This window comes from Falco punctatus (genome assembly GCF_963210335.1).
Source record: "Falco punctatus genome assembly, chromosome: 1".
Taxonomy (NCBI): domain Eukaryota; kingdom Metazoa; phylum Chordata; class Aves; order Falconiformes; family Falconidae; genus Falco; species Falco punctatus.
Genome location: NC_137580.1, coordinates 4,947,277 through 4,972,353, shown reverse-complemented (window position 1 = coordinate 4,972,353; position 25,077 = coordinate 4,947,277). Strand labels below are relative to the sequence as shown.

Below are 25,077 nucleotides of genomic sequence, written 5' to 3'. Positions count from 1 at the left end.
TACACACCTTGAAATTTACACAGGGAGACTTCTCAAAAAGAGAACTTTTCTTCAGCCATTCCATGTGAAGCTTCAGTGACTGAACTGTGTTTGAAAGGTTAGGTCTAGAAAAGTTGAGATTTCCTTTGTATGAATCGGTGCTGTGGAGCAGGTGTGCGGCTCTTCTGTCTGTCAGTGTCTTGAACAATTTTCTGTATCTCTCATCTATCAAGATTCTTTCCTCTGGTTTATCACAACTCTGTCCTGTCGTGTCTGGTCATGAAGCTTTTGTAGGAACTTGGTGCAAGTCTCCATTAGCAATGTGAACTGTACACTTCTTGGTTAGGTTTGAATTGCTTAATACCTACCATAGATTAAGTTGCACTGCAGCGTGCCACTAAGGAAATTACATGCTTTATTTCAGTGTCGCTGATAGCCACAAAATGGGAAATATGATTATCATCAGCCTCTGAAAAGCATAAGGTGATAATCTTGGTGGTAGTGACATATTTGTTTACTAATAAATATACAGATGTATTTTCTTCAAGACCTGCATCGTACATATGATATCTATGGCATTTAATGTTTCCTTTAGATAAAGATAATCCAATTTATATCCAGTAGTTAACACACATCTTGGTGTATACCGAAACAGTGCTATTTTCATGTTTAGCAAATACTATAATTACTAATAGGTAGAGCGTTATTTACACAAAAACAGTGCAGTATGAAGAAACAAGGTACCAAAATGGGTTAAGTGCTGACGGTAAATCAGCTAATGGTAAATCTGCCTTCTGAGAAAATGCTTCAGAAAAATGCTGCATTGCAAAGCATTGTGTGTTGTATTACTACAGCAGTAAAGTGATACTACTAATAATTATTTTAACACATTCTTCTGTTTTCATATTTGCATAGTATTAGTATTTGGTATACAGATGTATATTGATTTAGCTTGTAACGGTTGGATGACAGCGTTACGGATAAGAAAGTAATGCAGCATATGACGCTAGTGGTCTGGTGCATACTGGTCTTGTGTTTATTGATGAACTGTACTGTGTGATCTACCTGACTGTTACAGCTCTCAAGTTGGCTATAATTTACACATTGTCTGAAATTCAAGCTACTGGAGTTCTTATATTTCTTTGTTCATGGATCTCAAGTTAAATATAAACTGAGCCTTTTAACTTCTGTGAACTGGTTTTGTGGTAAGGCAGTAGTCCTAAACTAGCCATTTGGAATGAAGCAGCAATAATGATTAATATAATTGGTTGGTTTAATTGGGTTGGTGTTTAGATTTTGTGGGGTTGTGTTTTTTGCTATAGCAGCTTTTAACTACAGCAACAGTAAAAACAGTTGGGATCAAATGGAAAAGGATGCTTTTGAGCTAATCCAGAAAGAATCTGTGGTATGTTTTTGCACATGGCAGCTTTTTCATTATTGTTATAAGTGTATTATAGCTAATGGGTTTTATGAGTCTTCAGGAACAGATAGGCTTTTTGTTTGTTTTTAAACAATGAGCATTGCTTTACTTTAATAAATAGCCTGTGTGCCTGGCATCCTGTTTCATATGTCAGTGTCACTTCCAAATAGTAACTCTTCACAAATAAATCAGCAATTAAGGTGACCCATGGCATTCTAAAATGCTTTCAAAGGAGTGTGCTTAAGTAGTCTTGATTGGAAGTTTAACAGATAATGAAACATTTTGTAATTTTACCACACCAGTCTATTTTAGTTTTTGAGTAGAGAGTAACTTCAATTTCATAACTTTACCTTGAACAAAAGTAACAAGCTTTTCAGTGCAAGTGCCTAATAGTGTGGGCATGTATGAAAAGTTGTTCTGGTGAAGTGAAGTAAGTTGTGTCTGTCAGAATTGCTGAGACGTATATAGAGGGGTATCTTGGAAGTTTCTTCCTGTACCAGAAGGAGCTGCAACAAGTTAAATAACAATGGTGGTTTTCCACTGACTTAAGTTTTGTTGTATTGTCTAAAACTTGAAAGTAATTAGCTTTTATGTATTCATCAAGATGCTACTGGGTCTTTTTCTATAGCCATTAATTTGTATTGATACTTTGTTTTCCAGTAGTTTTTACACCATGGGAGGGTAAGCTGGCTGGTTAGGGATGTGGCACAGGAGGGCAGGCAGGTCTTTATGGTGACACTGAATGGCCCTGGCAGAAAAAACAGAGTGCTAGCAGCTTTAGATCACTAAACTTCCAAAATAGCACTAGTGCTGGAACTGGAAACTTAAGATGCAAACTAGAAACAAACTATTGGCTTCAGTCTTGTTAAACTGATTTGTCCTGTGCTCAGATGTAAATACCAGCCAGATATGATGAACTTAAATACAAATAGAAACACTTCCATCTCAGATGAATGTTTGTGTAAAGAAGGTAAAGCATCTTCAGAAATTACCAAACTCAAAACGTGTTTTTCACAATAAAAAATATCCATGATGGTTCGTTTCCTGAACTGCAAGTAATACTCTTCAACATCCCAGATCTCCTTTTTACAGTATTTTCATTCATTATTCACAGTGGTTGTTCCCTGCTCTTTCTGTTTCTTTAAATAAAAATTTGGACAATGAACAAAGGTTTTTTTTGCTATGGATTTCCTGAATTTTTATATATATATATATATATATATATATATATGATTTTTTTTTTTAAGCTTGGGTTAGCAGGCTGGTTATTCTGTCTTGCATTTTCATTTTGACTGTAGGCAATCCCATTGCTGCCGAAAATAGCTCAAACGTTCTTAGAACAAAAACTTCAGCCAGCAGCTCAGATTCTTTTCCTTTTTCTTTTGCAGAGTCTTGCATGTGAGTTAAATTCATTTCTTTAGAGAAACCTTCATAAAGGGCTAAATAAACAAGATCTACGTATACAGAGATTTCTTACTTCTCTGCATTTGAGACACAGCTAACCTCGTCTGGTAAGTCATATTTTTCTCAAGATTTTGTCTTTCTCCCTGCCCTCATGACTTGCATTCTTGAGTGTCTAATTAGTGGTCAGGGAAAACCAGCTTCTGTTTGCTAGTAGTTCTGCTGCATGCTCTGTATGAAATATGGAGACTAATCTGTGAAGGAGTCACTACGCTGCTTTTACAAATCTCGGAATAGTACCTGTGATTCTGCATGGTACTTTGATATAAGTAGGGTTTTAATAGTTTACAGAGTAGTTTCTTCTCAGTTTGCTGTAATGAAGTCATTAAATGTTTTAAAACAAAACTGCTGATTGTTCTGTCTTTAAATTATTTACTTGTTTGAATGTTCAGTGTTTAATGAATTAACTTTAGAATTTGTATTATAAAGTACATGCTGTGTCAAGTCAGAGTTCAAAAACAAACTTTCCCAGCAATTCATTCATGTCTCATTTTTTGCAGGTTTCATTTTGTGTAGTTAAAATAGGTTGATGCTGTTGATGCAATGGTATATTTTTCTTGGTGATGTGCCTGTTTCATGGGACAGTAAGCATGCTTGTCAGTAGTCTTTAATTTGATAATATAAATCTGTAACGGTTCTATTAAAGATACTTGTGGCTTACAGAGTTTATTCAGTGTTTGGTTGTACTGCTTGAAACAAATACGTTTTTCTTTGATTATGAAATATTAACTGAGTACAAGGCAAACAAGAGAAAGTTTTGTCCTCTGCTTTCTATTTTTATTCTTTACTGTGATTAAAACGAAGAAAATCTCAGAAGAGCAAAAGATTTTTTTGCTCATTGCTGTGGCTTTTCTAAGCAATTGGCTAGCATTAAATGGCAGCCTGTATACCTCGTCTGTCTCATTACATGCACTGTGGTGCTTTGGCTTACCGCAGTTACTGTGTACTTACGTACTGCATGCCCTTACTTTGTGCAGTTCATTTTGCTGGCTTTGATGTAGCCTAACATTAGGGTTTTTTTCAAAAATATATTGAAAACCCATGTCATATTTAAAAGTAGTTGTATATTTAATGTAAAACAGTAGTTACGCGTTATGTTTTTATAGGAAAAAAAATAGATCAGTGCTTTTCCATAAAAGCTGTTTGGGGGCTTTCCAATTCATTTAAGTTTTAGTAAGAGGCTTTCCAGAGAGGCTTTCCAGCTTAGTTTTGGATACAAAGAGAAAAACTGAAGCTTCTGTATACATTTTATATAGCATATCTTCTTATTAAAAATACAAAATTTTGTGTAAAAAAAAAAAAAAAAAAATCTGGAATTTTCTGTGATAGTCTTTCAGAAAAACCTAAGTCTGGTTCAGTTGTAATGCAGTAATGTTTTATCCAGATATTTGAGAATCATGGATCTAGTTCTGCATGTTTTTCCTTACAGTAGCAGGTATTGATAGTGTAATGTAGGTACCCATTTGAACGCATAGGAATTTCAGCACCAAGCATACTTCGTTTCAAATGAGGCAGCTGGTATTCTTTTTCTCCTCTCTCATTTTTAATAAAGTACATTCCTCTTCATTTGAGATATTCCCTGTTCCTGTCTTACTTGTCACATGTAAAGCTACTTTCCTGATCCTGCAGATCAGTCACCCTGTTGATGGGCTTCCTATGTTCTTTTGACCACCCTTGTCTTACATTGATGGTTTTCATATAAAAAGAATTTGTCACCTGAGACTCACTTCAGAAGAAGCTGAAGCTTCTGAAGGAACTTGAGACACTTGAGAAGCCATACTGTAATTACTGTTTGACCAATGTAGAAATCTGTGATCCCTTAACATGTCCAGAAGAGATAGCTGGAGGAGAAATGACAGAAAATTAGGTTGCATAATAGACAAAATATTTACCAAGTATTTTCATTTGAAAGTGGAGCTTGAATTGTGTAAAGTAAGGGCCAATGATGGTTATTAACAGTCATTTTCTTTTTTTAATTCATGTAACTTTGAAGTTACTGTAGTAAGACCAAGTTTTTGCTTGGCACTTAATTTTTGACTTAGTAATGGACCTGACTTACAGGAACTTGTATCTGGTGTGCTAACACAACCTGAACTTTAGTTGAGTAAACTTGGCACTAAATTCAACTAAAGGGAGGAAATCTCAAGAGAGCAGTGGAATTTCTTTCGTTGAATAAGTATACCTCTGCATTCATGGGGAACAAACGGTAACATTTTGTGCAGGTTTCTGCTTTTGACAGTGTGTCTTTGTTCGCTTCCCAAAGGTGGTGTCAAATACATTGAAAAAATCAACAACTTTATTTGGATTTTTCATTTTACTTAATGATATGGTCCCAAGGAACCCATTAAGTCTGGAATGACCTAACACCGTTGTTTGTCATTCTTTGTGTGTGAAGAATAAAGGCTCACTTGGAACAATTTAGGTTACATAAACATGCTTTTGCCTTACTGTCTTTGTGAGCTTAGAGGGGTGGGAAGCAAGTGTATCTGTCAGCATTTGTTGACGGAATTATTTGATTAGAGCATCACCGAAAATGTTTCCTTCTTGCCAGTATAAGTGTTTTCCAAGCAGTGTATGATATTACTGAACTGTTACTTTGAGAAACAATATAGTGAATTACTTGGATTTCTTGTCAAAACCTTCATGCTGATAAAGATCTTCAATTAATACGCTGTTTAGTCACAGTGTGTCAATGTTGCTTCCACTGTGTGGTCTAAGTTCAATTCACTTATTGATGGCAACAGGGTTTTATGGTATCTGTTCTGTATGGAATTCTGATCCACAAGCACAATTCCAAGGTGACAGGATTCTAGCAGCACATTATACTAATTTGTTGAAACTGCATAGGTTTAATATGTGACAATGGTAGAGAAGAAAAGGTGTTTTGAGAACTGGGGAGCAAGACGTGGTGATAGAGGAAATTAAACTGAAAGGCCATCACACAGGCACCTCTCCCTTGTGTTAGCCTCAGATTGAAGCTATACCAAATTGGAGGTGTTGAGAGCTTGTGTATTCTTATGAGTTGTCTGCACTGGGCTTACCTGGCCACATGCTATTCTCAGATAGCTGTGGAAAAAGTTTGTGATGTGATTCTGTATGTAACTACCTGCTTTAGAGGGGTGCAGATTTTACAGCATCCTGGTTAGCTCCTCTCTGCAGTAACAAAAGGTAGCAATGTGTCTTTATTGATTTCGGGGTGTAGGCTGTACTTGCCCTTTCGATTGATCCAAATGAACTAGGGAACTGGCAGGGCTCCCAGTTTCTTGCAGTAGCCTTTACTCATCATCATTAACCTGGGGTTTGGGGGAGGATGGTAAAAATTAATCACTTGGTCAAGCATAGCAATAAACATCTTCAGTCAGGATTAATAATTGTAACTGTAATGTCCAAGCTTTTAGTTGCTTAACCTTTCAAAAAAAAAAACCAACCCTGTCCTGAGATAAACATTTTTCAGATTCTGCAACTTCAAAAGTAATAATTTTTCATCCTTAAAAAAAATACAAAAGTTGACAGTCAAAAGCAGATTTTTTTGCATATGAAACATACAGTAATAGTTTAGTTTTCACTTCTGCCTCAAGCTTTGAGTTTCATTTGACTCTTGTGTTTGAATTTGAAAAATACTGATTTTGTAATAAACTTGCATGTTATGTAGTGGATTATTTTCTTGTTTAGCCGCTTGTGTGCTTGTACTTTGAAGAGAAAACTGTGCTTATGTGCTGTCTCTTCTGAAGTAAGCGCTTAACCGTATTTTTAATAGTATGATTTAATCTGTTTTCAAGATGGCTCGCATAACCTGCTTATGTTTGTATGTAAGACTGCATTTGTCTCTGTACGTTAGGATCTTAAGAATTAGTGTTTCGTTAGTGGCTTGTGTCCCTAAATTTTTAATGCTGTTTAGAAGGCTGTGTTGTGCTTTACTACTGGAGGCATCTTGGGCACTTAGGCTGCTTCCACACTTGAGACTGCTAATGGCTTGTTCCACAGAAAGGTTTTTTTTTATTCCCTATAAATAAATAATTTAGTTTAAATGCATTTAAAAAGAAGCCAACCTGGTGCAATGGAGACCCTTAACACACATGTATCCCTGGTCTGTGCAAAACCAACAGGTGACAAATGTGATAGCAGCTCTATCTTTTTGAAGCTAAAAGTGTAAGCAGCAAGTTCCTGTGTGTGAGAAGCCTCTGAACTTTGGAAGTGCTCCATAAGGCACCTGTGTAGGATTCTCTCACTTAGGTGATTCCTCTCAATAGATCTCAGTGAACTAAAAGGTGAGGTGTATCTGGATGCAGCAGAACTGTATGTGTGACCCTGAATTTCTTTCAGGTGTCTGGATCTTCTGGAAAGCGGTGGATTTCTTCTCCAAAGTCAAAGGAAGTAAAGTGAGAACACCAGAGACAGAGTAGGTATCTAATAAGATAATAGTATCTTCTTTACTTCCTGGGAGGGAAGGGAGCAGAGGAGGTGAGAACTGGAAGATAAGCTCTGTGGCTCGTGAGAAGGGACAGTTAATTTGGAACACCATTTGCTCAGTCTTGATAACTCTTAGTCTTGCAGTTACAGTTGAGGTCTTTTCAGTAGAAGGAATTTTTCCAATAGTTTTCATAGCCTTCAATATACAGAATTAGTTGAATCTTCCACATGATGGTTAGCCAAATAAAGGCAGTTGGAACTTGCTATCGGAGGTCTCTTGGATCTCCAAATGGTGTAAAATAACTTCCCCCCTCCCCCCCCCTACTTCTGCTCTGGGTCCTGCACAAAGCTTTCTAGTGCTGAACAGGGAAGCTCATAGCAGATTTTTTTTTTATTATTTTATTTTTATTTTACAGCTCAGGTCCAAAATAACAGTCTAAAAGTGAGAATAAAAGAGAATAAAACTTGCATAAGACTTTGTTAAAAATGAGGATATGAGATGTGTGTTAAACAAAAAAACCTAGGTGCTATGGCTTGAAGTACGTTCTGATGTACCGAAAACTCTGCTTTTGTCTGTGACAGAAACAGTGATTAAAATTTAGCTTAGAGTTCTGGTAGCAGAATTAAGCTAATATTGAAAGCTTTTGAAAAATATTCTGTGAAGTATTTCCCAACTGTATCTGCAGGCAGGTTCCTAGAAACCTACCTGCAATGTAAGAACGGAATGTTTAAAGCTAGATCACCACTTCATACAGGAGATATCCTGGAGTAGCTTAAAGTAATTCCCATGAAGCATTTTACAGTAATGGCTTTGCATGAAAAGAAAGATGCCTTATTAAAATTGAGCAGATGTACATTTTAATCTACTGTTTGAACTGGAATTCAGTTTTGTCTTAAGGGTGATGCTTCTGAAAAGCACCATCATAAACTAACAGTTTAAAAAAAAGAAAGCTTGCAGTTTGCAGGCTCGAAAAATGTAACTAGGCAAACATGTCTGAATTCCTAAAGAGCGTATGGGTGTACTGCAGATGGGCCATACTGAATTACTTCAAACTCCCGAACTTGACATTCTGTGAGTTGTATATATGCTAGTGTCAAATGTTACTGTATGTTGGCCTCCCTACCCCGATCTGTTTTGACCTCCTGTATTTAAATAGAATAAATATAAATCCACTGACTTGGAAATAATTGTGTGGTTTCTTGCTTTGTAGCAACTGACTTGCATGGTGGTTTTGTAGCAAAACACTAAAGTGACGGGTGGCAGGTCAGCATGGTGTTGATCTGTCTTCCTGTGATCTTGGAGGTCTCATCCAAATGACTTACAATGCCTAGATTTCTGTAGTGAGGTGTGCCAAATACTTGCTTGTAAAACCAAATGATTGATTGGTCAAGAAACATTTGTGGCTGTCTGGCTATATATTAAAAATAATAAGGAATTGGTGGATCAGCTGAAATGAACCAAGAGCTGACTTCTAAACAGAATTTGAACAAAGCCTGTCAACTTACTTCCGATTGAAAATACTGTTGTTACATGATATTGGTAGAGAGCATGCTTTTGTTTAGTTTTCAGATCTTTGTATTCTTTGGGCCCAGGTAGAATGAAAAGCAGTAGTGTCAAAATAAAACTCTAAATTTTGAACTCTGTTCCCCTCTTAGCATTCTTAGGATCTGCTTGACCAAAACATTTATTTAGAGTTGGAGAACGTTTCCAGTGGAAATCTGGGCTCCTTTGAGTTAAGCCCTTTACAGCAGGGCAGTGAACACAATACTGCAAGTTTGAAAGACCTTTGAGTCAGCTGATTGAAAGTACTTACTACAAAATGTTTATTCATTGAATTTGGAGTGACCTGGGCAAAAGGTTGGTTTTACTCTTAAGGCTTTAAAAGATTCATGTATGTGTCTGGGCCTATTGAACTGTCACTAACAGCTGCTACTATGCACTTGTGCTACCAACACTTGAGTATTCAGTGTTACAAACTCTGGCTACCTACTTGGTCACAAATTACATTGTTTAGTCATCCTCAAAGTTCAGACTAAACACTGATGAAATAAAACCTTTGTTATAAGATAATGACATTAGGTGATAGTGTAGTTCAAGTTATTTTAAATGTTTTTCCCTTGTTTTGTGTGAACTTGAAATAGTATCTTCAGGCTTTTGCATAAATTGCTGCATTCAGATTTAGAAAAAAGTTTAGACTGAGAAATTCTAGATTTGTTTTTCTTTTGAGGTTTCAGGATTATTTTTGTTTCTGCAAAGATGCACTTCCCTTGATCACATGTTCCTTGCCAAATAGAAATGAGGCAGGTCTTAAAATACTTCTTTCTGCAAAGAGAACATCTTTCCCATCTGTTATACAACTGGAATGAACCACTTCATTTCTAAAAACCTTGGTAAGAAACACTGGCACAGTAGGCACTGAATGAGACTTCGTGTCTTGTTGGACTGATGGAGTTCTTAGACTCAGTTTTTGTTAATTTCCCTCCCCCTTTCAGTTTCATGCTTGGTGCTCTGATGAATTACATGAGAGTTGTTATATCCAAGCGCTTTATCATGCACAGTAGTGGTAGGCGGTGTTCTACAGCTAACAAAAGAGGAAATCTCAACAGAATTAAAAATCTAACATCCGGCATAAAGTCTGTGTGCTTCATCTATTAATTGTTTTTTTTCTGACAAGAAAGTTTCTCTGTGTAAACCTTCCAGTTTATTTTTCCTTTAACAATAGTATCTTAAGCAGACCTATTCGATGTCTAGTTCTTTCTCTGTTGTTATCACTGTGTAATTTTGCAATTGTTGTGAATAACTTTCATGTTCTCTTGCATGAGTTACTGTAACATTAATACTTGTAAATTCTTTTCTGAAAACTAGCAGTTTCTTTCTCAAGTGAGGAAAATAAAATGATTGCATGGATTAACTTTTCAATAAATTGTATAATGTGCGATCATAATATTTCCTAAATGCTATTCTAAGTCAATGGAAATGCATTGATTCTGGCATAGTTATTCAAATTACACAGAAATTTTTGTATCACTTATATGAAACCGGTAGAAAATATTCCTGGATATTTGTAGTAATACACAATTAAGGAAAAGTTCATCCTATCTGTCACTGCTGTAGAGGTGATGAACAAAGAATACTGATGTACTCTTTATTTGGACAGTACTAAGTGCAATGAAGCAGTGGTGGTAGCCCTGGCACTGAGAGCTACTAGTGCTGATAATCAACACCAAGACTGCTAGTGTTACCATGCAAATCACTGTTTTGCTATTGGCAAGTGGACAAATAAAGAAAACAAGGTCAGGTTTTAGTGTAAGACCATTCAGTTTAGACCATGGTAGCTGGCTTGGCCCCTCAGATATGTCCCAGTTCCTGTTAAGCGCAGTTATGTCAAACCTTAGTTTTTCAGTTAGTTCTTTGACAGCTTTTTCAGTTTGTGCTGTTATCAGTTATGTGTCAATGCCTTTCACACTGACAGTGATAAAAGTCACCGATTATTTTCTATGTAATGTTTGCATGTACTGCATAGTAAATAGAATTGTTCTCTTTCATACAGAAGCAAGGAATGACAAATCCTGTTACTCTGAATGACATACCAAGGGAATTACTAACCATTGATTGTTGCCTTTTAATTAATAAATGTTTTGACTGTAAACAATGTCTGGAGATGCAATCAGGCCAAAAAATAGATAATAGCATATATAGGTCTAGGTTGCTAGTTTCAGTCTAATACAGGCAAGTAATGATCACACACGATTTACAATAGCGTAGCAGTTAGGCCTTACGTGAAGTCAGTTAAATGCTTTAGTCCATTTGACACAGGGACTTCTCTGCTGGCAAAGCAGTGTTTCCTAAGGTGGGACCTCATGGTGGTCTGTGGCCTCTTCTGGGTCTGGAATAAGCAAGGAATAAAAACTGTTACCGTCCTTATAGGGTCAGCTCAAGGTATGTTTATCAAGTGAAGCTAGGATGTTTTTGTTTTTACTATTCATTATTCATCCCAAATATATTATGGGAAATAAATAGAGCAAAATAGAGCAATTATTTTTTTTCTAGGCAATGGATGAGGCATAATTACATTTCAAAATCCAAGTGTGTGTTTACAAGACACATGTTGGACTAACTGGGAATTGCATAAAGTTTCATGCTGGATTTGCACATGATTGGAAGAGGTATAGGTACAGTCAGAGTATGGAGAATTGATCTGGTGTGTTGCATTCCAAAATCTGCAATATAAAGACCTCCTTTTGAACCCTGTGTCTTTGGATATTTTGTAAATAGGCTTATTTTTGACCATAATGACCGGCATGAGAATTACCCAATTTCTAAATTAGGATGTAGATTTAGCTATGAATATGGATTTACAGGAAGGGAAAGAGACAACAAGCTGTAACAACAACAACAAAATCTGTTTCTCCATAAAAATGGGCTTATCTTGAGACTTCAATTCAGGCTGCTCATTAATTATCTTATTAGAATAATTGTGCCTTGTCAGCTGCAGTAGATACAAAACTGACAGATAGTGGGATATTTTTTTTTTCTTGCTTTCTAATAGACTTCAGAACTTGATGACCTTTGCTGAAAATAACTTGACTAGCTGCAGCCATAACAAGACAGAACTATTTGAGAACATGTGGTGAAGGCTCAGCTGTTTGGATGGTGTTTATCATTCCATGGATGTCATAGCTAGACAAATAGAGGAAGCAGAAAAATCAGTCATGAGAGTGAAATATAAAACTAAAAAAATCTTCCCTAGATCATTAATTTTTTTTCTAGCTACTGGTGTGTTTGAGGAGTATTTCCACTATTAAAATATTGTTACTCAAAATGCTTGCTGCATTTTCTCATCTATAATGCAGGTGCATATTGCAATAGTGATACTTGGTGTTCATGCTGAGGGCCATGAGAGGTCAAACTAGGTCTTCAGCACTGCCTTCATCGTTTTCTCTCAGCATTGCCATTATCAGTCAATGTTCAGTGACAGTTTCAGTCTTTGGGTTACAAGTACAATACTTGCCAAGAAAACAAGCAAAGATCTATGGTGGACAAATAATTGGCTTTTAGCAGTTCAGCTGCCAGTGAGAACATGTTAAGCATTCTTTTGATCATTTGAAGGGTTTCCTTCACTTTCATGTTCGCTGTGTTTGCCTACTAAGATTCTAGTGGAAAACAGTTTTCTTGTAACCAAGCAAAAAATACTGTTCTAATAAAGAATTTTACCAGAGATGTTACTGCTAGCTGTTGTATTTAAATGTGGTAGAATGCTGCAGAACTAGGTGGGTAGGTGAGAAGGGGCTGGGTCACAAATTTTTCATTTGGCGGTGGTATACCTAGCTAGGAATTCATTTCTACCAGTGTTGGATTATCACAGAAGGGTGGTAGGAAGGGCAATATACTTAAGCTGTTGTAGGTCAAGTTGTCTAAACATTATCTCTCTTCATTAGCCAATTCAAGTGTTAGAGCTGACAATGATACTGTTTATTAGCAGATAATTATTTAGAAGCTGCGTCTGCTGGTTTTGTTTATCTGATATATGAATTTCCTTGTGTTTGTGAAAGAAAATGCACAAGTGTAACATATGCTTTTTGCTTAAACATGCTAAAAATTACATGTACTGGTTATCAGAATAAAGGTGTGTGCTAGTTTTGTCTGGGACAGAGTTAATTTTCTTCATAGTAGCTAATATGAAGCTACATTTTGGATTTGTGCTGAAAACAGTGTTGAAAATTCCTATAAACTAATGGGACATGGTTTAGTGGTGGGCTTGGCAGGGCTAGGTTAATGACTGGACTTAATGATTTTAATGGTCTTTATCAACCTAAACAATTCCATGATTCTGTGATAATACAGGGATGTTTTTATTGTTGCTGATCAGCACTTACCCAGAGCTGAGGCCTTTTCTGCCTCTCACACCCCCCCCCACCAGGGAGGAGGGCTAGGGGTGCACAGGAAGCTGGGGGGGGGACTCAGCTGGGACAGCTGGCCCCAACTGACCAGAGGGATAGCCCACACCATATGGCACCATGCTCAGCAGATAAACCTCAGGGGAAGGAGAAGGAATGGAGGGATGTTCACAGTGACGGTGTTTGTTTCCCAAGTCACCACTATGTGTGACGGAGCCTTGCTTCCCTAGAGATGGCTGAGCACCCGCCTGCCCATGGGACGTGATGAGTGAATTCCTTGGTTTGCTTTGCTTGTGTGCGTGGCTTTTGCTTTACCTATTAAACTGTCTGTGTCTCAACCCATGAGTTTTCTCACTTCCACTCTTCTGATTTTCTCCTCCACTGCACCAAGGGGGAGTGAGTGGCTGCGTGGGGCTGTTCCCAGCTGGGGTTAAGCCATGACAAGGTAGATTCAGACTCTTTTGAAATACACATATTTGTAACAAGAGGGCCTTATAAGAACTGTTAAGTCTATTAAAAATTTAGTTAGTCTTGAGAAAAACTGCCCTGTGCTTGAGTGCAGTTTGGCAGACTTGATTGATACTGATGAGGTTATGAAGTAGGATGAATGTTGATCAAGACTGTAAGAAGCTTTAGCTGCTGTTGTGGCAAAGGATGTTTCTGCATCTTAGACCATTTGAGTTTTTGGGCTAAATCATCTTTAATTTGTCACAATGCTTTATTTCTGTAATGGAAACCTGCCCTAGAAGATACTAGATTACGCCGTCGTGGTACCGTCAGCTATTCTGCTTGTTAATTGCCAGGATGTACTCTCATTGCCTGAAAGGGTGGGGAACTTGTTTAGTTTCATTATGACCTTTGGTACAGTCACTTGTTTTTCTGTGCTGATGTTTCAAGCCTGTCAGCTTGAAAGCTTCAGAGTGGCTTTCCAGAGCTGTGCCTTGGAGAATGCCGGGACCGTACAAGCTGCTCTGCAGAGGTCAGGAAAGGGCAGCTCCAGCAGCTGCTGTGGTGTTGCAGCCGCTGCTGCGCCTCAGGATACAAGTGTATCCTCAAAGATAACCTTGGAGCAGTCCCCATCACAAGTCCTAAAAAGCCTTCAGTAGGTGTAAAAGGTAAAGTTTGTCGTGTGTGGGAAAAGCCTGATTGAAGGAAAGGAAGGCAACAGGAACTTGTTTCAGGCTTCTTAATGGTGCAAATATTACAGTGATTGTCAAATGGACGTTTACCTTTATATGTGAATACAAACCTTTGAATGTGTACCGAAGAGATTCTTATCATATTGATGCAGTGTTTCGTGTTTGTTTTGGTTTTGTTTTTTTTTTAATCCACACCCGCCACCCCCATGACTGCAGCACACAGGGCCAGCTTTAATCTTGATTGAATGTACTTTTCTGCAAATAAGTGGGTTTTGACCTCATGGTGGACATGGTATCTCATCTCCTGAAGGAATTTGTCAGATTCAGGGATACTTGGTGGAATTAGAGGCACAGTTGCAAAGTAGACTGTATCAGTTAAAGTTTTCAGTTGCTTCATTTTTGCAGGTGCAGTATTCCAGTTTTCTGCTATGTTTGTGTGTTGTGCTGTGGGTACCCTGATACTCAATCTAGAAAAAATGGCCCTGTATTTAGTCAATATTTATTTTTCAACAGTATTCCCTGTCTCATTGACATATACTTAATACTGAAAACTAAAACAGTCTTTGTGGGGAATTTGTTCTGTTTTGACCAGGCAATATACTTGAACTCATCTCTTACTGCTAATTCTGCAACTTATTTTCAGGTCACCTTTTAAATTGGACCTGATCTGGTAACTTGTTAGGTTTCTTGTTCCCATATTTTATAGATTAGGAGTAGCTTTAATGCAGCAATGATGCATCTTCAGTCAATACCAATGCTGATAACAGTTTTTAGAACTGTTGCTGTTTTACGCATCACACTGCCCTTTTCATACCGAGCATGGTGTTTGTAATAAATGAATGGATTATTCTTTAGAAGTGCCAGTGGATTTTTCTTCTGAGTATGGCTGAGTAATGTAGTTGGTCCCCATTCCAAATGTCGGAATTTAAATACCTTAATTGATCTTTGTGCCCATTTCCCAGTCTCCTCCTCTTGCTGTTACAGAGCAGTAGGAATATTGTTGAAGTCAGTGTCTAGGGTGGCGTAAAGGTTGCATAGCTAAGAACAGAATTTGTCACCTTTATTACTGTTTGTTTGAATTGGCAAGCTACAGAGCATTATATTAGAAAAAAATGATTAGAATATTCTGGCAGGAGATGGTGGTATTTGGAATATTAAGGAAAACTTACTTTTCAGAATTATTCAGTGTTACATCACTGTGTAAAGCAACTTGTGTGGCTAATCAGTTGTCATTCCTAGGCTTCCTTAGCTTGCCAGCTTTTTGGAATGATGAAGTCCTCCTCACCTAGACAGAAATACTAGGTTGGCAGTTGATACCAAGGTCTCAGAAAAGCTCATCTGACTAGTTGCTTGTTTTCAGTGGTGTAATTAAGCACATCAGGCTAGAGATGTAGTAAACTGTTTAAGCAAATGTAGTAAACCGTTAAATCTTTGAAAATAATGTAACTGCGTATTAAGTCTGTATGAACTGGAGGTCAACTATCTCTGTGTTTTCACCATCATTTTTAAGACAGTATAATGCTTATAACTGAAAAAGGTATATGCAAAACCAGCTGTTAGTTTTTGGTCTTAGTTACAGGATTAGTTCTCATTTCTCATTTGGACCAGTGGATAAGCCCAACTCACCCCACAGGAAGTGATCAGTAGATCTAAAACAGTGGAAGCAGAAGTGGCAAGGAAAGGAGATACACTTTTCCAGTGGTAAAGGAAGGATCCTAAACTGAGGTGAACCAACTTCAGAACTGGGTAACTTGTCCTTGGTAGCCTTTGTAGGAAATTGAGAAAATGACTTTGTTCACAACCTTCAGACTTAATATACCCTACTAGTTCCAAATCTGTAGTCTTAATCATGTGTATACACCATAGAGTGTTCATTGTAGGAATCCTCAGAGATGTACAGTTCATAAAAATCTGCTTCCTGAGGAATAAAACTTAGTTTCCAATAGCATTTTTTAAATACTTCATAGTGTTAACTTTCATAGCAGAAGATAAGGGTGGTATTAACGGATGGTAACTCTAGCCTACTTGGGCCATTCTTGGTGACTGCTTTAACATGTGAAAGAACAGTGTTAGCAAAGGGCCAGGCAGGTTCTGATGTTTTCCTGTTGTTGCCCTCTGAAGAAAGCTTTGTTCATCTTTTTCCATAGACAGGGGTGAAACCTGGAGGAAATAGCTGTCCTCACCATAAGTTAACCTGAGTTACTTCTCTTCGGGCCGCTGCATGGCCCACACAAACCCTTTTTTCTCCTTTACCTCAGAAAGAACAGATGAAGACTCATTTGTGATATATGTGACTATGACTGTCATGCCATGTTTGCCTGGGCCCCAACAACCATGTGAGGTTAAAATACACAATATGAAACCTCCTTGCACATATGCAAAACAGTTTTCTTGTATGTTTTACTATCTGAACATCTTTAGTACTTGGTCATCTTCAATTTGAGAGGCTTTATCGACACTGTGGGCAGGGTACTGCATGTGGTGTTTCATGGCTGGCACACGGATCTGTAGCTGTAGTGGTGGGACCTGCTTTGTCCCTCCATTTGCACATATCTGGATGATCTGGGGACCCAGGCATTTCATGAAGAGTATTCCCCATGATGTAGAGACACAGTAAGAGGCCAGGCTCTTCACTGTCTTTTAGCTATGGAATCCCTCTCACCTGATCAGAGCCGTTAAGGACTTACAGTTACTCCCAGAATGTGGTGTGGGGTTTTGGTTTGGTTTTGGTTGTTTTTTTTTGGGGGGGGTATGTTTTGTTTGTTTGTTTGTTTTAACAAGCCTGTTACAAGGTTATCTTTTATTTTTCTCTCCTGCTGAAGCTGTATCTGAATCTTTCCCTTTGCATCAGATTTTTCACTCGTGTTTCAAAAGTAATCATTAATGTTAAGGTTTTATCGGTAAAAGCTGGTTTTACACAGTGTAACTGCTTGTGCAGTACTTCAAATGCAGCTCATTTCAGTGGTACACCGGTTCAGAAGGTGATGAAGAACTCTAGCACATGGATTGGAATAACTGGGAAGGCAGACACCTCTTTAGTAGTTCTTCTGCCAAAATGAAGCCGTTATTTAACTATATCTTTTTTTCCTTTCGCTGGGAGAATTTTTTTCCCAAAGGACTGTATTTAAGGAAATATACAGTGAGTTGGTTTTATGCAGGGTGCTCTTCAGGTGGGACCTAGTTGGGTGCTGATGACCTCTACTGCTTGACATACAAATAAAATTGCCAACACAAGTCCTTTCACTGTTTCAGCACAGGCAGCACAAGAGCAGTGCACAGATAAAAGCAGTTTTGAGATACAAGATTACCAAAAACCTATAAAAGCATGCTGGAGTAAGTAGAGAAGTGCCCCAAATAAATCACATCTTCTCACATTGTTGAAATGCCCTGATTTTTCTGCTGTAGTTGTAAATTGAGAGTGATCAAAGTTACTGTGTTTAATATGAAGTGCCGCCTTTAAACTGCTCAGGTGAACTCTGAGTGAACTAATACAATGGGAGAAAACCTGGTCTAGACAATCATTTTACGTCACTGCATGTTACAAATTAGTAGACATATGGTAAGCAACAGGGTATTCGTCACACTACATAACAGATGATTGTCAGCTTTCCCAGTCCCCTGAGCCAGAGACGAGTATCCATTTGTTTCTTCTGTCAAGACAATTCTGTACTACCCCATATACTATGTTAGTTACAAGGCTGCTATTTAGTCATAAATGTGGTTGTTCTTATGCTGCTTCCTTAACAACAAAGTTTTAGCTGGCTTTTGTAGTGAATCATAAAATAGGCAAAATCCTCTTCAGCTGTAGAGTTTCTTGATACATAGCTTACTAGTGCCACAGTAGATTAGCCATTTTCTTAAAAAAAAAAAAAACAAAAAACAACAAAACAAACAAACAAAAAAAAAACCACAAAAAAAAAACCCCAAAACAAAACAAAACAACCAAAAAGCCAAACCCAACAAAAAAACCCCACCACCACGGCTCCTACCACCCTAAAAAGCAGAATGTGTTAAACAGAGATAGCAGTACATTTCAAATCCCAAATTAAATTTTACTGTATAGCAAAAATGGGAGAACAAACCAATCCAAATTACTGTTTTGATTATTTTGCACTGGAATTTTAAAAATCAGGAGTGTGCCTAGAATATAAAATATCCATAGCTTAGTGTAAGGGATTCCAAAAAGTCCACATAATCGGGTATGTGTCAAATTTTACTACGTTCTAGCATGTTTATTAAACATTAAAGTGACTTAATATATTGACTTCACAAATAACTTCTAGAATAGTGTCAGATACCAAAAGTCAAAACTTTTGAGACTTAGACTGTGCATGCCGAACTTGCTTAGTGGTATCAATCATAGTAGTGTTTTCTGCTGCAGACTTCAATGCTGGTGAGTTTAGAAACTTCAGGTGCAGTAAGTAGAAAATCTGGCATGTTCTGCAGTAGGTGAAAGACTTAACATGAGCAATGACAGAAGAAAATACACACTGAAAATGTATTAAAAACATAAACCATCTGAAAACCAGCAAAACAGAAGCAGTTTGGTGATGCGGATTTTGTTAAGCCTCAGTACAATACTGAAGACAGTGAAGGGAATTCCTCCAGTGTTGTTCCTGCTTGTTTCTTTAAGTTTTGCACAGGATGGTATATTCATACTGATTAGTATCCCATCAGGATCTAGGGTGCATCTAGCAAGAGGGGATAGACTCAGAGTTCACTGTGGAATCGGGCTGTTGGCAGTTGTGGAGAGTTTGTTTTTGTTGGGTTTTCTTTTTAGTGAAAGCTAGCTTTTAATTTTCAATTTTGAGGAACAATGAAAAAAAATAAATTGCAACTCTATAGTATCTCCACCTACCTTGTGAATATCCTAGAGAAGGCTTGGTTTCTTTCTTACATGTTCCAGCATACAAACACCTACACTTACACTCTTGTCCCAAGAGACAGTCTCAGCCATTCTTTTAAAAAAAAAAGTTTCATAAAATTAAATATTTAATTTTTGTTTGATCCTGTGTCTTAAAGGCTAAAAATTAATTACATGCTTCCCTTCCTCTTACTGGTTTTGTAAGTACTAATAGTTACTGTTATTACTTTATTGTAATATCTTATTTCATGTGTCAAGTGCAGTGGATTTACTGATGTTCTGATAGCTTCTACGTTACAAATTCCTTTTTGTTAGAGAATTTTTTTTTTTTTATTGTTACCGTTTATTAGCAGAACACCTTCCCATGTGAATTTCAGTGGTTGTGCTTCTATTCTGAGCTCTTGTTTGTACCAGACTTCACAGCTCTGGAAAGCTGTACCACGTCTTGGGTGTGTAGTCCTACTACATTTGAGCTGTGCATGCACAAAATAACCACATACGCTGCACACAAGGAGGCAAATCTGTCTGGATTCTCCTGTGCAAGGCAAGGTAGCTTGGCATTTAGCCATGTCCAGCATTCCTGTGAGATTATTAGCAAAACCAGCAATGCAGTCGATTACTGTTAAGATCAACAGTTTATAAAGGAAAGTGCAATAGGGAGGTAGGTGCTATCATTGTGAAATATTTCTTACTGTCTGTTAGAAAAGTACAAGTGTTCAGGGAGAACCAAATCCAAGATTTCAAATTCTCTTACAGGAAATCTGGCAGTACTTAACTGATACAGGAACTTGAAACCTATTTTATTAACCTTTCAAAGAAATATAATCTAATTCTTGAAGGGTTTACAGTGATAATATAATAAGGCTTGGGGCAGGTGCACAGTAGGAATTTCAAAAGCATCAAAGCCTGTAACTCAAATCACTGCGATGAGCAGAGATGCTTCTTGAAAAGGAGCTGAGAATCCTATGAAGTAATGTTTTTAGAATTGTACGCCTGAAATTCAGTATTTAAGCAAGACTCAGGTTGGACTCGCTGAACTTCAGGCTTTTCACTCTTGTGCCAGAATTGGGATTCATAGGTAGTAAACAGCAGCTCAGTCACAAGGAAATACAGTCTGGAATGCGCTTAATCGCTCCTTGGAAGTGCCTGTATGGTTTGCTCAAATAAATAGGAGTTCCTAAGGAAATTAATCAGTTTTAAGTCAATGAGTCCAGCTTGCAGTCCGCATTGCCATCTTTCATCATTTTGTGCACAAGTGTCTCATTTGTATTCCATGAAGTCCCACTTCTGTATCTCCTGGTATTAGCTGAGAATTTCAGCTTTGTTTAGTTGTGAACTATCTACCCAAAGCTTGAAAAGACATTTGAGTTGTCCCCTAATCAGAAGTTAGGTTAGTTTCAGGTACAGAAGGTAAGAATGTTTCATTTTAATTTCTTCCTAAGTTTTCATTTTGAAGTTTTTAACTGCCTTGGCCTAAATAGCTGATACTGGCAATACTGCTGAAATGTGCTGTTCCTGGAATGCTAGATGCATGCATTAAAATAAATTAGAACTCCAGCAGGTGTCTGATGAAACAATTTACAATGTTTAGCTTAAACTAGTTTTAAGCACCCATTCTTGCCAGTATTACTTTACATAAGTGATTTAGATTCTAATTTTCTTTTATGGGCTCACTTGAGGGAAGAATGTTTGCCTCTGATTCTCTTACTTGGTTGGCTGGAGGAAAATGTGTGACATATACCTTCTTGGAAGGGTACAGGATCGAGTCCCCAGAATAAAAGTTTTCTCAGGCAGCACCAGAAATCCCAGAAGCATATGATGCTTCTCCTTTGGCATGACACCACTATGGAGTGTGCCCTCAGGGAAACTTTTTATCTAGACAAGTATGCAGTTCCTTTCTGTGCTGAGGCTGCCAATTAGTGCCAATTAAGATGGCACTTCTGTTTTTGGTCACTAGGAAATAAGCTGTATACAGACAAATCCATTCCACAATTTTAAAAATTGTGAATACTTTTAGGTGGGGGGAATGGATTGTAATTGTTCAAAATCAAAGGTTCTCAATCTGAGTAAGAGATGTAGAATAACAGCAAAGGAACAGCTGTGAAATTAGCTTAATATAGGACAGAATACTTTACCTTTTACACTATATTTTATTTCAAGGTGCCAGAGCAATCCCTGGGAAGTGTTCAAAGCAGTATGTTAACATTTCTTCTGATAAGAGAGAGCTTTGGGCCTTGGCATTTCTTTCCCCACTGCCACCTCCGATGGGCAGTGCTGACCACCCTAAACCCTGTGCGCCTGGCTTGGTTGAATGAGCTTTGTAGTCTTAATGTTAGCATTCCTGCTCCTTAGGGAAACAGATTCATTTTAATAAAGCTTTTAATTTTAAAGTAAGTTATGTAATGTGCTGGTTTTAAAGAAAAATAAAAAATCTTCTTTATACAATGGTAGAAGTCTTTAGAAAGAAAACCTCCCTGATTAAACAGTTCCTTAATTAAAAAAAAATAACCTGGCCAAACAGGTTAAAGTAACAAGCTATTTCTTCAGCTGTAAATGTGTAATCAAGTATTGACTGTGTTGAGAAATTATTTTGTATATGAATACTTAGATTACATTTCAAGTGGCCCAGGAGCTCTGAGTGGCTTTTGGTTCATTTACATGTTTTTTGGTGACAGGGATGTATCTAATGCAGTCTTCTGGAAAGCAACACGGTTTACTTAACTAACTTTCCCCTTTTAGAATGATAGAGAAAACACATTTTTTTTCCATGTTCACTTATCTTTAAACAAATTTCACACCAGACTCTTAGAATTTTGCTTTGAAATAAACTGCTGTGCTAAAAAAAGTCTCTTGTTGATCTGCAGCAGCATCTCAAAAGCAGAGAAAATCATTGGGTTGAATTAGGATCAAATATTTATTAAGCACTGGTAGATGAGTTGAGTGTATTCAATGATGGAGAAATTGTGGTAATTTGTTGTAGTAGTAACACACGAGGCATGCATGATTGAATAAATCTGAACAGATTTTTTTCCTTGTGGATTGTTTTTCATCTGGAGCACAAGTTTTGTTTACATAGTATATCATTTTTCCATCATTCTTGGGTATCTGAATCAAAAATTATTTTGAAGACCATCTTGTTAAATTGATAGGTTAAGGTGCCTAAGGGTATTGTATTTCCTCAAACATTTTTAAGTATCATTTTTCACCTGTAGTAAGTGCAAGTATGGGGAAATTGGTGAGATGATGAGAAATGAGTTTACTCATGAAGACCTTGTGCACTGCATCTTTAGTGTCCAAGTACTGTAGTCTGTGATAATGAGCCAAACAAGAAGCATCTAAGAACCCAGGTGAGAAAACTAAATATGAATTGTAGTTTACACTTTTTTTATTATAGCCAGTCGGCTAAATTCTGTCCCTTATCATTGGGACATGGTTCTTGTTGATTTACTAGAAATCAGTCACTATTGAGAATAAAACTTTGTTCTATAACTTAGAGATGCAACCTTGACTATTTACCACAAACACTGTTCTCTTTTACTGAAGACTGGAACTGTCACTCAAATTCGTAACTGTCTCCTTTTCAAGCTACAATGCTTTATTGCATCTTTAGTAGAGACAGATAAAAGCAAGTGTGAAGTCACAAGTTGGTATGGCTACGATGAATGGAGGAGGTGCTGCAGCCAGCAGTGGTCTGAACATACTCATCAGCAATATGACCTTTTTTGAGATGGATGCCAAAGCTCTGCCAATGTCCCAAGATTTCAGAAGGAAGAATTGCAATCAATTTTTTTGTTGAGCCTTACTTCTAGAATAGTATCTTAAGATTTGTAACAGTAAACAGTGATCATAGGACAATCTGCCTTCTTTTTAAAAAGAAATTTTGAAATTAGGGCTGAACTTTTCCAAAACCCAAGAAGTACTGCTCAAAGGGAGTTGCTTTCTCTACTTAGTCTCCGGACCTCAAAAAAAGTCTTTGCAAACTAATGCAAGTAAAATGAAACCATGTAGCCTGTGGCACCCCCTTCAAAGCTTTAAATGTAAATGGAAGTGTTGGAATCAGATAACTGTTTTCCAGCTATATTTTATAATGGTGCTTAGTGTACTACTGAAACTATTGAAAGCAGTTTTTTCTGTCCCTGTAAAATTGTTGAGGAACAGTGGAAGGAGGAAGCTGTCTGAGAGTGGCCTGATGGCAGAGAGTGCAGCATGTTGATCGCATTTCAGTTTCAATCTCTTAGTCACCATTAAAAAGGTAATGGGGTGGTTTCATCCCTGCTAGTAAAGCAATGAGCTCAAAAACTAGAGGGTCAACGCAGGAAAGATGCTGAAGTTCTAGTTGTTATGATCTTCTCTGGGCAGCATCTGTGGTTGTCAGCAACCCACACTGATTAGTGCTTGTGATTCCAACAGCAGCCCTCTTCAGAATTTAAGTAACGAGCAAGAAGAGACTGCAGTTTTTCAAGTTTAGTAAGGGTGCTGTAATGTCAGTGCTGTCTTTAGCCGGACCAATGCATACAAACCCTTAGATGTTTTCTCACTGGGTAAATGCTTTGTGTAGTCTGTTTGTGACAGCAGCCTAGCAGTGTGCGTTCACGTCCCCCAAGCTTGTGCAGTCTGGTAGCTGATTTAGCACAAGGACAAGCACCGCAGTAGCGCAAGGTGTTTGTAGGCAAGCCAGAATAAAAGTGCTCGGCAGTGTTAAGTCACTGAGGTTTCTTTGTTAAGTAGGTGTTTTCAGATGCTCGAGAAACCCTAACCCAGGTTTCTGTGTAGTGCTTTTCATCCCATTGCATCTGATTCCTGAGTACTTTCCAGTTAATTGTATTAACTTTCTCCCTAGTGTACCAGGCTAGTGACATTAAGACCTTTTCAGAACTAAACCTGGTCAAATAAGGTAATTGCTAAAGAAAAAATGGACGTGGGAAATTTTTTGTGGCTGTTGAAGGAAAGGTATTTCCAAAAAGCGTTCTGTCACAGGATGGGAATGTTTTCATTAAGTTTTACACAAATATTCTATTTGGCAAACTCTGCCTGACAATGCAGTAGATGCATGCTTTGTAACTTAGTAGTGATGCTACTCGAAACAGGCTTTAGAAGTTCATCTAGGAGGCAGGCTAAGGAAATGCAGAAGCTACATGAGTGCTGGTAGTAGGGGAAGAGGTTTATGGGTGGACATTTTCATTGTATTTGGCGATAGTATGTGGGTAGTACAAAACAGCAGTTACTCAGAAGTTTGCCTCCTCTCCCAAGCCTAGGCAAATACTTCATGGTTCCTGGTGTCATACTCAAGATTTACAGCCAGAAGTTGGAATATGAGTGCAGAAACACTCATTTATTGTTTTTGGGGGTTTTTTTTTGTCTTATTGTTTATTGGTTAGTTTATTGTTAGTCTGTCAATGTTTTAAGTTCAATCAAAACAAGTCAGCGCAAAGCTTGTTGGTGTTTACTATTAATGGCAAGAATTTTATGTGCTGGGCTACTCTGGACATGGCAAGATCGGCATAGATATTCCAAGTTTCCTGTGGCTTGTCTATCATCTTCAGTTATGGGATAAAGGGTGTGTTAGGAGATGCCTCAAATCTTAGATTTCTTATGTGTGTCTGGAAGCTACTCCTTTTGGAGCTGTTAGCTGCCTAGTGCTGTACGCAACCAGATTCATGTTTACTAAAGTGGGTGACTTAAGAGATTTTCTGCGTCAATTTTATTTGTTACCAGTTTCCTATTCCCTTCTTGTGAACATTTAGTTATGAGGCCTCCAGTTCTCTCAGTGATTTTGGAAACATTTCATTAGTAATTAACTTTTAATTGAAACTTATTCTCTTTATAGCAAACCTGAGATTGCTGTGATAAGCAACTTGATCACTACTCAGGACAGTAATTCTGAGGGAAGCTTAGTTACAGACCTT

At 37.6% G+C, this 25,077-nt stretch overlaps 1 protein-coding gene across 1 annotated transcript in view; it reads left to right on the top strand.

The window, feature by feature from the left end:
- LOC308058258 (uncharacterized protein) overlaps positions 1-25,077 on the top strand; it is a 102,951-nt gene that overhangs the window by 21,835 nt on the left and 56,039 nt on the right. The window contains exon 2 of the mRNA XM_080373798.1: positions 2,788-2,910. The gene's annotated coding sequence lies outside the window, so the exon portion shown is untranslated. The remainder of the gene's footprint in view (positions 1-2,787; positions 2,911-25,077) is intronic.